This window comes from Dendrobates tinctorius, unplaced genomic scaffold (assembly GCF_039654945.1).
Source record: "Dendrobates tinctorius isolate UK_male_01 unplaced genomic scaffold, ASM3965494v1 ptg000040l, whole genome shotgun sequence".
Lineage (NCBI taxonomy): Eukaryota > Metazoa > Chordata > Amphibia > Anura > Dendrobatidae > Dendrobates > Dendrobates tinctorius.
Genome location: NW_027361708.1, coordinates 11243926 through 11256804, shown reverse-complemented (window position 1 = coordinate 11256804; position 12879 = coordinate 11243926). Strand labels below are relative to the sequence as shown.

Sequence of the window (12879 nt, the reverse complement as noted above, 5' to 3'; positions counted from 1 at the left end):
ACCTGAATAGGATGAGGGAGTTTTTCGATCTTAAACCCGGCAGTGCGTGCAAACTCCTCATCTATGAGATTGGTGGCGGAACCGCTATCCACAAACACTGATATTGGTAGCTGTCTGCCTGCGATAATAACCTTGGCAGGGAGCATACATTGAGATACCATCATGGAGGATATGCATACGCTCAGTTGGGTCTCCTCCATACCCACTGAGCTTAGCAGTTTTCCGCCGGTGTGACCTTCTTCGGTAGCACAGGACAAGCGTTAACATAATGATTCCTTTTACCACAGTAAAAACATGCTCCGGGCTTCCTGAACCCAGGAACGCGACGCTTAACCTGTGACACCCCCGCAATTTGCATAGGTTCAGTGGGCTCACCTGCAGCAACCACACTTGCACCTCTGCTTTCCCCCTTGGGTAGCGTCTCCTGTACCCCCTGACGCAAACGGCGATCAATACGTATAACCAAACTCATGGCAGACTCCAACGATGCAGGAGTCTCATACATCAGGAGGGCCTGTTTAACTCTTCCTGAAACCCCATGAATAAACTGACTCCGCAGCGCTGGGTCGTTCCACTGTGTGTCTACTGCCCAACGGCGAAATTCTGAGCAATAGTCTTCCGCCATACGTTCCCCCTGACGGAGGGCGCGGATTTTAGATCCCGCTAGAGCTAATCTGTCAGGATCATCATAAATGAGCCCGAGTGCAGAAAAAACATTATCGACAGAATGAAATGTAGCAGAGTCAGCTGGTAAGGAAAATGCCCATGCTTGGGGGTCCCCACTCAGTAATGATAACACCAGACCCACCCGCTAAGCCTCATTACCTGAGGAGGTAGGGCGCATGCGGAAGTATAACTTGCAGGCCTCCCGAAATATGACAAATTTGCTGCGTTCCCCTGAGAATCGTTCTGGCAGCGGGATCTTCGGCTCTGCACCGATACCTGCAGATGCCGTTTGCACCTTCGCTACTACCAGGCCCTGCTGCTGAACTGCCCCTTTCAACTCGGAGACCTGTAAGGACAGCGCCGCCAGCTGGCGGGTTATGGAATCCATGGGGTCCATGGACTCATGAAAAATGTGGGCCGATTATAATGTCACGCGGGGCTTAGGTCAACTAAGGCAGAAATACCCGGGGCCCCTGTGGTGTCCCTTTCACTAGGGGAAACCCTGTCTGACCCTCAACTCAGGGTTTTTGCTGATGGTGCAAATGCCTGAGCCTCCACCCTTTCCTTATCTCCTGCTCAGCCCTAAGCTTAACCCTCCACCCTCCACCCAGTGAGGAGACAAACCACCAAAGCCCCACACAATAAAGACAGACAGGGAGAACTTAAACTGCACCGCGCCGCATACACACAGGACTATACAGTAATGTGAACAGGGCACAACAAAACACAAATATGGGAAGGCGAGAAGGTAACAATGGATCATACGACACCATATATGAATCTCTCTCTCTCCAACACCTCCACTCCAGACCGGAACCACTTGGTATGACACACAAGCTATAATCGGCGACGCCCATAGGCCAGCACGACTATTTAAAGACCGTGGGCGTGACCAAACATCCAACCTGATCTCCAGCTAGATTAACCCCCGATAGCCTGAGAAACTCAAGCTGGCGCCATTGAGGCTATAGTGGACGGAGGTGGAACTACCTCTGCCTGCCGGACGCTGTGGTGTGAATAGCGTCCGACATGACAAATGCTTCACCAATGTATGAAATAGGAAGTGCATGTTTTATTTCTTTTTTTGATGATAGTGAGTCAAATCTCAAAGGGTTCAAATTTGCGTGGAACCATGAATTTCAGGAAAGTCAGCACAAAGTTGTACTCATTCGAATCAATGCACTCATCTATAGTTACCTATCTCAATTAGTGCCACCACAATCATTGCTGGTGGTTCCAGAATAAAGACATCCACTGATCTAGTAAAAACTACTATTGGTTCTTCATCAAGAGTAATGGTCAACCATGTAGTACATAAATCTGAGTCTGACAGAACATAAAGCTGTTATTCTACCACCACAGTGCCTAGTATAGTACTTGTAGCTTGCTTTGTAAAACTGGAGCATGCCCTGGTCATCATAGAGAGGTCCTCTTTGAGCTGGAATATAGAGCAGCTCTATAAGAATGCATACTATTATGTGGACCAAATGCTCTATTTAAACAGTGCTTTGTCAGTCACTTCTTTGATCCAATTAGGGCAAAAAATGTTATACATATTGATTATTATCATATGTAACATGTCAGGACCCTGTTTTTTCTGTAGTAGGGAAACGATGGTTATGATATTTGCTATAGCCTAAAATAATTGCACAATCCTGTATGGTGTACAATCACATTGTCACACACAGGAACAAAAGTCTGTGGAATGTTTTAAAAACACAGCTAATATTAGGGTTAAATGTTTCAAGGTAGTTTAAAGCAACCCTGTTTGATGTACACCATTCTCTTGTATTTTATTTTGTTAAACAGCTGTAAGAGATGTGACCTTTTGGCAGGAGATAAAAGCAGAAAATCCCTCCCTGTGTGTTTCCCTATTCTACATTCCTCTGAGCGATTAATTAAAATTACAGTAATTAATTCTTGGTATTTTAAAATGCCATTGCAGCCCAATTCTCTAACTAGTCATAGTCATAAAGAATGTCGTAGGGAAGGTAATGACATGTATTACTTGAATAATAGCAAGTGAATAGTGAAGGTGTACATCCAAGAAAAAAAAAGATACTTAATAACTCTGTTTAGGCTGTCATGTTTTGCAAAGCGCCAAATCAAATGGAAATGCAACATATTATTTCCTAAACCGAGCGTGCAAGCATGTTCTTCAATCCAGAGGTAAACAGCTATTCGCTTATCAATCAAGCCATGATTAAAATGATAAAATCATTATCATACTGTAGATACTGCAAATTAATGTACTAATTAAACTGAACTTTATAGCATGTTAATGAAATTTAAAGAACCTGGGATCAAAGTCTACCAAAAATTAGAAAATAATATTTGCTTATATGACTGACAACTTAGATGTGCACATTATCTTCATGTTTTTCTATAGTGATATTACAATATAGAGCTATGGGAAGAAGCGTTATAATGAACAGGGAGATGGTGGCTATGTATTGGTTATTATGAGGTCATGCCACTGTAATCAGCTTTCAGTGGATGAGGAGGTGCAAAGAAAGTCTCTGCAATGATAAAAAATAATTTTTAAAGGGGGTATTGCAGGAAATGATTTTGTGTTCATAGATGCCTCAGACCACTCTAACAAGTAAAATATATATATATATATATATACTTCTTTTTTCCCCAGAGATTTTTTCTAGAGATCACTTGGTCCTCCCTGGTCTCTGCTTCCTGGTCCCATCCTTCACACACCAGAAATCTCTGACCTACTTTAGCCAGTAGATTATGCAGGTATCTATAGCGCAGCAAGACCAAATCATAGACTCAGGTGAACACGAGAACTGGACAGGCAACGTATGGAAGAGGATGAGTATATTTTTAATTATTTTAACTCCTTTTCTACATTGAATGTAATGGTATCACTGAGCACCAGTACTCGGATCACTTATATTTAAGTTTCCATCTTAATCACCTAAAACCAGGATTCAGATTGAACCACCTGACAGAACCATTCACTATAATGAGGCAGATGGAATCACCTTAGGCTCCATCTAGCCATTTTCCCAGAAGTGTCCCATCTTTGTCGGTATGCAAAAAAGTGCAGTTGACTCTTCTTTTGTGCATCTCTAAAAAAAACAGAGAAATGTGACTATCTGGCTCAATTTGGTGAATCCTTCAGTGTGTATCATGTGTTTCAGAGATATGGAAAGGAAATCCAGATGTAAGTGCTCAGTGTAGCTCACAGAATAAATGTGATTCTAGTCTTAAAAGCGATCCAAAATGTTATGTGCCTAAAATGGTACTCATGGAAATTCATAACACAGAAAACAAGTTCCTACTCAGGTCCATCATCTGTCATCAAATAAATAGAGAGTTTCCATATTTCTGGTATCACAAAGGCTCTGAACAGTGAAATGTCAGACTTCAAAAAAATCAAGTGAAATCAGCTATCCCAAATCCAAATTCTGCCATCCATGCAGAGTCCATGCATTTTAAGCATTACTGTTTCAGAATGAATTCAAAACTAAGCTCAAATGTTCACAATTTCCCACCTGCAACACCAAATGTGTGCTTATTTCTGGAAAACATCTGTTTTGTCCTGTTGAAGAGGTCATGTGTTGACCTCGAAATACGTAGCCTTTGTAAACCTGCTAAAATAAAGTTTTCAAGGAAATTATTCATTGGTCAAATTTTATCAACAGCGCATGAAGTGTCACTTCATCCAGATATGCGTCAAAGTAGACATTTCTGACCACTTATAGGGTATTTGCATATTCAAATGAAATTATACAGCAAATTGCAGGGTTTGTTTTCTCCTGTTACTCTTGTAGAAATGAAACTTTGAGAAAAAACATTTTAGTGGAAAACCGTTAAACCTGTGACATAACTCAGCGCAGCCAGAGAGTGAAGCAGCCAGTGAAAAGTCCCGTGAAAAAGCATGTATGCTTGCTCCTTAGCTGAAAGACCATGGAAAAAAGGGAGCAAGTTTAGTCTGCACTGTATGGTGTCTCAGTTTCATAGTAATGATGTGCTGTGCGCTCAGTTTAGTTCTCTATACCATTTTCCAGAATTGCAAAGTTAATACATACTGCTAAACGCTACAGTGCCAAAACTTGCTTTTTTCTACATATATATATATCTATGTATATATAGATAGATATATCTATATATAATTGGCAATGGCAGTAGATTGTCAAAAAATGAACAGATTTTCACCACATGTGCATATTAACAAATAGATATTAGACTTTGTATTTTAAATTTGATGTTAGAAACATGTACTAGATCTAGATTTGATCAGTTTACTCTCAAGAAATTTGAAGTTTGAATATATTGTGAAACATATCGGAGCAAATCATTGTTTGACAAAGCCTTCTGGCAGTGATCTGAAGCACAAAGTACAACTTCAAGTAAGAGTGCTCAAATGGATTAGAATTTGGAGCAAAGCAGGTTTTACCAGGATGACAAAAACTACCTCTGGTGATTTCTATGATGCAAATTCTGCTCTCAGTACTTAAAATAAATGAGCCATTGTATACAAGTGCAATATATAAAAATAGACTGCAAACAGAAGCCAAAAGAGTGGAAATACAGACATATCTATTTATATAGTAACATCAGTATTTCCAGTATATACTGTACGTAGAAGCACAGTAGCTCAGTGTTTGGCACTGTAGTACTGGGGTCCTTGACTCAAATTCCACCAAGGGCAACATCTGCAAGGAGTTTTTATGTTCTCCCCGTGTTTGTGCGAGTTTCCTCCAGGTACTCCAGATTCCTCCCATATTCCAAAAACATACTGATGGGGAATTTATATTGGGAACCCTATTGAGAATAGTGATGATAATGTATGTAAAGCACTGTGGAATAAGATTGTGCTATATAAGCAAAGCATAATAAATAATTAAATTACATATATGGATTCAATGGTGCTATATAAATTAACAATAATAAAATGTGTAATAGAAAAGTGTGGACAATTGTATAAATAGCATTATAACACTGTGGTTTCATAAAACATCAATCTAGTGAGGGTCGCTCTGACTGCTGCCCCTCTTCCCCGGCAGAGACATGGACATACTCACCACCGTGGCTCCCGTCCGTCATGTTCTGCTTTGACTGCAAACGCCTGGGATGCACGCACTGGGTGCAGATCCCTGGGCATTGTGCTTAGGGTGCACACAATGTCCCATCCTCTTAAAGGGATAGCGAGTGTCACCCTAAAGTGTCCCCAGCCAATGGCTGCTAGACTCCCATTATTTAAGGCACCTCCACCTTAAGGCAGGTGCCTTTGCAACTTTGTAAGTTTGTTCTTTAACTCTCCTGTTAGTTCTCAGTTCCCAGTGCTCATATTCCTGTACCTGCCTGTCTATCAACCATGCCTGTCGGCATTTATATCAGCTGTTCCCATCTACCTGTCTATCAGCTGTGCCCGCCTGCTTGTCTTTCAGGCTGTACAACCTGCACCTGCCAGTGTTTATCTCTACATTAGCTGGTCCAGACACACCTGCCAGTTCCCTTCTCTATGTCAATCAGTCCAGCCACACCTGCCAGTGCTCATCTGTACATCAGCCAGTCCTGTCTGCATTCATGATTCCCAAGCTTTTACAGTGCCTGCCTGCATTTACTGTACATTCTTCAGGCTGTCTAAGCTGCCCGTCCCTAGGGGGTTAGCTGCCATCTACCTAAAGTCAGTCCTGGTTTAGCACCTGGTCTACCTTATTTTATCTCTCCTCAGATCACAGTGTAATATGCCGCTGCATATCTGAGGTCAGATTCGGTGAGGCTCCTAGTTATGCCCCTCCACTTTTTCCTTGAGCTCTGGCACAGTGGTTCCGCAATCCAGCACATTACAATCATGATCAAAAGTAAATGGATAACTCTTTGTCTGATTTCAGTTTTTTAGTGCGCGTTCTATCTTTTATTTTCATGGATAGTTCATAGGCACGTTACAATGAATGAGCCTTTTCACATCTTTTTTCTTGCAGACCAATTGTCCACAAAAATAATAAAAAGATTTGTATTGTGGATAAAACATGGTAATGCAACACAGTGGTTTCTTAAAACAAATGGATAGCAGATTCATGTGATCATCTGCTGTCCACATTTTAGTCTTTAAAGAGATCCTGTATGGCAGTTTTTGCTGCTCAAACCACAAGCAGCATGACACGATTGCAGTCAGATATATTATTGTTTGTAATGCGCCAGCATTTCAGAGAGAATATACTTTAAAGGTCTGGCAGGTGACCATGAGCAAAGACGAGACTAACCCGGCGCCACTACTTTCCGGCTCTTCCCAGCACTGCTAGATGTGATTTACAGGTATATATTTATGCATAGCCTAGGGAGAAACCTGACATTCATCCGCAGATGTGCTGGGGAGAGTTGGTGGGGACAGTGTTGGACTTGTCTGGTCTGTCTAAACTCATCTTTATAGAATATTTTCTCTGACACTCCATGGCAGTTCAGAGATTAATATAGCTGGCTGCAATTTTGCAGCAAGGCTGCAATTCATGCTGCGCTCAGTTTTGGCAGCACAAATTGCCTGACAGGTTCTCTTCAATAGGTCGAGAAACTAAGATTTTTTTTCACACATAAAAAAATAGATATAACAAGGGTTGTAAAAACTGACATGAACCAAACACAGCACAGAACATTTTTCATGTATGAGAAAAAAAAGAAAATGTAAAATTGTCCTTGTAAATAATAGGTTGAGTAACACAAAGGCCACAAGAATTCCACTTCATAACTGTTAGTTTGCTAGATTTTTAAGTATTGTAAGAGCTTTTTTCCTTGCTTAAAAGTGCATTAATAAATTATTTTAAAGTCTACATACAAAGCTTTTTCTGATTTAATTTTTTGTATGTTTTAACTGTAATGCATGATGTAAACAATCCACGTGGTCCCAGTTTGTATAACATTTGTTAAGGGCCTGTCTCACTAAGCGATATCGCTAGCAATATCGCTATAACGTCACTGGTTTTTGTGACGATATAGCGATATTGCTACCGATATTGCTATGTGTGATACTTACCTCCAACCGCTCCCCCGCTGGTTATCACTGATCGCGCGAGAACATCCTGGACCGTTTCTCATCATCAGCTTCCTGCTGGGCTTCCTGGGGCGCCGACGAGCGACGCGTGGACGTGGGCGGGAGGATGTCAGGATCGCCTCGTCTGACAAGTAAGTAATGACCCCCGACCGCTGCTATGTCGCTGGTGAGATCTGCCTGTGTGGCAGCTCACCAGCGACCACTTAGCGATGCACCAGTGATACTGACCGCCTCATATCGCTGGTCGGGATTGCTGGTGCATCGCTAAGTTTGACAGTAAGTTTAGTTTATAGTGTTTTATTATTCGCCGATCAAGGAATTAACCTAAAAACTTTGACCTTTGCTTTAATCCATATTCCTTAATTTGAATACAATTGTAGCACAGTCAACAGAGCACCAATATCCTGGGAACAAACATGCAGTTGCTTCATCAGCAAGATAAAAACACAAGCAGAGAAGGGATGAAAATGAGGAACTGTGATAGAGACAACGATGTGCTACATAGCAAAAGCTGTTAGAAACTCATTAGGACAGATGGTGTCTATAAAAAGAAGAAAATGCCATGGAGACTTAAAGAAAAGTAATTGGATGAAATTATCAAAAACCTCATGTTAGTAGAATCTGGCAGAGAGAAGGTGTCTATTGAGTTTAGGATGAAGACAGGCACATTACAAATGAATTAGAAAATATTTTCATCTGTATTCAATGGTGGAAGTGAAAATTATATTTAGGTTGTTTGTAAAGTTTAAGATGCCATATGCATGTAATGTGCAGGTGTGAGCATCCTTGTTAGTATATTATAGAACTGCATCAGCTGGAACCACTTCATATTCAGGTGACAAGACATTTCATCAGTTTACCCATTCTCCGCTGCAGGTCACAGTCTTACGGCAGTAGATTTATGCTGCCAAAAAGTCACCCAAATGCAGAAAGTAGGGATGTAAAATAGACTTTTCATTGACTGTATAATTTTGATAGTGATATTGTAATTTTATCAGCAAAACTGTGGATTGTTTATTGTTCTAGCCACATGTGGCTCCCGCAATGTGAAAGCCTGTCCTAACATTATGCCACCACAATGTCTCTTAGCTTAGATTAAGGATTGTTTTTAAAATTGTTAATAAGTACTAATAATAAAGAATTAAAGTTATATTTGCTCAATCTCCTGAAACACCTAGAAAGCTTTGCAAATTTCAAGCATCCAAAAAGGCCTTACAGAAAGTAATCTTCTTGAAAAGTTTCTTGTTTGGGATGTCACAATTAGAGATAAGCGACTTTGCCTTTTTTTAGGGTCAAGTCGGGTTTCATGAAACCCGACTTTCTCAAAAGTCGAGTCGAACGAAATCGGCCGACTATCAGGAAAAGTTGAATGTCCGACTGAAACACCAAACCCAATGCAAGTCAAAGGGGAAGCAAAGTTGGCAGGGAGTGGAGGACAGTAAACACACCTACATGCTGGACCGCTTTTTTAAAGTGTGCGAGATCTCTCTCTCTCTCTCTCCCTGGACGCTGCACACGTCATCTCGCTGCCCACAGTGTACGTTCTTGCTCAGTGGCTGAAAAGCGTCACATGTAAGCATTCTGGGAAATCCGACTTTGGCGCTCATTTTGCTGACCGCATGGCCGACTTCACTCTGTGGTCGGGTTTCGGTCGGCGAAACCCGACTTTGCCATAAGTCGGTGACTTATGAATCTGGCCGGCCTGTTTCGCTTAACTCTAGTCACAATGCTTTATCCCTAAATAAAGCTTAGGTGTCTATAGGGCCTGTCACACTAAGCGATATCGCTAGCAATATCGCTATAACGTCACTGGTTTTGTGACATTATAGCAATATTGCTAGCGATATCGCTATGTCTGATACTTAACTCCGACCGGCTCCCCGCTGGTTATCGCTGATCGTGCGAGAACGTCCTGGGCCGTTTCTCATCATCAGCTTCCTGCTGGTCTTCCTGTGGTGCTGACGAGCGACACGTGGACGTGGGCAGGAGGACGTCAGGATCGTCACGTCTGACAGGTAAGTAACAACCCCCTACCCCTGCTATGTCGCTGGTGAGATCTGCCTGTGTCAGCTCACTAGCGACCACTTAGCGATGCACCAGCGATCCTGAACGCGTCATATCGCTGGTCGGGATCGCTGGTGCATCGCTAAGTATGACACTACCTTATTAAAAGGGAGTGTAATTGACTGAGACCCCAGTGGAAAGACGTAATTAAGAATTGGTAATTATGGTTTGGGATCATCTCTGCAAGATTTTTGAGAGTTTATAATGCCCTGTTGTTGCTTTCAAAACTCAAATGAAGGCTCAGTAATGAAATAAATAGAACTTTCTGCAAGTTATTGTGGATTAAGGGAAATAGTATTAAAAAGACTACTTGGCAGATTTGTATCAGAAATTTCTGTTCCATTCTTATGAATTAGATTTGTAGAGGTCCATGCAATTGCAGCCAAACAAATGCTGTTTAAATGTAGGAAATTATTTTTTGGGACTGCATGAACTTTCCAAATAATCTACTTATGAAAATTCATTAACAAGTATATACATCAATTGCTGCTTAAGTAATTTATTAAATATTCATGAGAAAATGTAACATCTTGCTTTATTACAAGCATAGGTAGCTAAGTACATTGAGGCCAATGTCCACAAGTCTTACTAAAGCTGCAAAAAAATCGCTAAATTTGTGTGACTGCAAATTGCCCAAAAAGTGCCTGTGTAGCACTGACATTCCTGCATGCTTCCCTCATTCCCTGACATGGATGCCGACTCACTCACCAAAGTGGCTCCCATCCTGCATTTCCTTCTCCTTCTGCTAATGCTGTCTGAGGTCTGGACACTGTGCTAAGAACATGCGCTACCACCCTCCTAAAGGCTTTGAGACACTTTTTTAAGGCTATTCAACCTGTTGGGAGGTGCTGAACAACATGTTCACTTTGACTCGTTACATGCTTTCTAGTTTTCAGGTTCCCTGTATCTTCCAGTACATGGAACCCGTTGCCTGTTCTAGACTGTTCCTGCCTTCCTGTACCTGCTGTGTGTTACATTATACCAGCTGTACCTGTCAGCAACTACCAGTGTCTGCCTGTACACCATCCATGCCTGCCTGCTCCTTCCAGTGTCTGCCTGTACAGCAGCCGTACCTGCCTGCACGTGCCAGTGCCTGCCTGTATACCAGCTGTGCCTGCCTGCACCTGCCCATTCCTTCTTGTATACCAGCCATACCAAACATCCACGTTAGCACCTCCCATTGCAGTGTTTCTGCCGTGCTTGCCTGTACCAGCTGAACTTTCCTTATGTGTCATTCCAGCTTCCTGTCCATTGGGGGTCATCTGCCATGCATCTCAGGTCCGTCCTCATGTAGCACCTGGTGTCTATCTGGAGCCAAGTCTTACCCCACCATTAGGGGCTTTAATGAACTGTCACGTGTGTTATGGTTGGCGGAACACATCAAATAAAATATAATAGTAAGGTGCGTTCGCCACCCAGGGTCCAGCATGTGGTGATGGAGGAGCCCCAGCTAGTAAACAATGGCAGAGTTATGCTGTGTGCAAGCAACATAGACACACGGAGTTAAATGTCACTCCGTGTGGAAAAAGTGCAAAGTACCTGCTCGGTATCTCCACAAAGAGCACTCGGAGCTATGCCCTATTAGGCATCACAGGAGTAAAGCAAGTATTGACACTAGTGGGGTCCCTATAGCTACCTCCCAGAGAAGACTATGCTGGTGGTTGTGTTAGCTCTGATACTCGGTAGTGCTTTCTGCACACACGCCTGAGGATGCCCGGAGTCAGATGCTGAGTCAAGCGGGAGTTCCCACCCTACACTGCCTGCCAAGACACACTATAATCATGCTGTAAGCGGCACACAGGGTGGTAAGAGTCCACCAACATACATAACACATATGATCTTAGCACACCGATGCATAATCCAGAGGACCTGTTATACGTTCCCATTCAAAGCCAGTCTGACAGGACCTTGCTCGTGGACCAATCTGGAACTGCCACATTACCCGAGCAGCTGACGACCGACCACCAATGAGAGAACGCTTCATGAGTATGCTCAATAGAGTGATTTCTGGACTTAGTCCCAGGAGTGTCTGTTTGCCACTCCCTATTGCTAGTTACTATAGCTTTGGCTGGAGGACTAGCAGTATCCAAGTGAACAGCACGAGTCTGAGCAAGACGCTGGGACTGACATCTTTGCTGAGCAGCTGAGCAGCACACACTGCGGACAAAGCTGAATGGGAAACCACAAAAAGCGACAAATCTTGGGATCCATCCAGTGCAGCCGAAGAATCCTGGTGCCTAAAAATGTATTCACCTAGCTATGCCCCTCCACTTTCTCCTTGGTCCACAGCACAGTGTTCCTACCACTCCCATTACAGCTTAGATGCCTCTCTTGATCAATATAATATTACAGGTTATTGGTATAAAATTCTGTGATGAGACGTTGATTCAGGGAGCTTGTCTGATTGCCGTATGTAGTTGGGAAGGAATTTTTCTCCTAAGAGTGGGATATTTGTCTCTACTCAATGTGGTTATTCCTTCATGTGGATCAACATGTTAGGCTGTAGGTTGAACTGGATGGATTTAAGTTTAGTTTCAGCCTTAAAAGCTATTAAGCTCTATGCATCAGTTTTGAACTAGTTTTCTGTCTCAAAATGTTTGATGAATCGGATTTTACTCCAATAATCTAGAATCTAGGACACTATCTACTTCTGATCAATTGCAAGCTAGCAAAGCCACCATTTTATATTTTCTTCTGCTACTTTTTTCTCTATGTTACCAATGTAAAGATACTTCACACACTGTGATTATCCTTCCTTTAATAGTGATTACGTGCATGGACTAGCCAGCCCTGGACTGACCCTGGATGCCTCCCAACACGTTTCTTCAAAAATTGATTCATCAGGGCATTGTCGGGAAAAACTGGGCAGCATGTCCTTCCATATAGGACAAGAGGCAGTGGCGCTAACAAATCATCACCGCCCCACTTAAATAGCAAAAGATCACTACACCTGTCTTAAATTCATTAGCATAACTCCATTAGTCAAACATGTGCACGGGGTATGGATAGGTAAAAACAGTCTCCATAGTAGAGCTCACCTGATTCTTAGCTAGCCATCAGAAAGCCGCCATTGCGGTATAACCTCAGGCGAACGCCGCATTCACTTCCTGTTCTCCGGGGACTTCCTACAGTTCCGTCGT

The 12879-nt window shown here is 42.4% G+C and overlaps 1 protein-coding gene across 2 annotated transcripts in view; it reads right to left on the bottom strand.

Annotated features, from left to right (window-relative positions):
- Positions 1 to 12879, bottom strand: part of NRG3 (neuregulin 3) — a 1501599-nt gene that overhangs the window by 784042 nt on the left and 704678 nt on the right. The gene's annotated exons all lie outside the window — the stretch shown is intronic.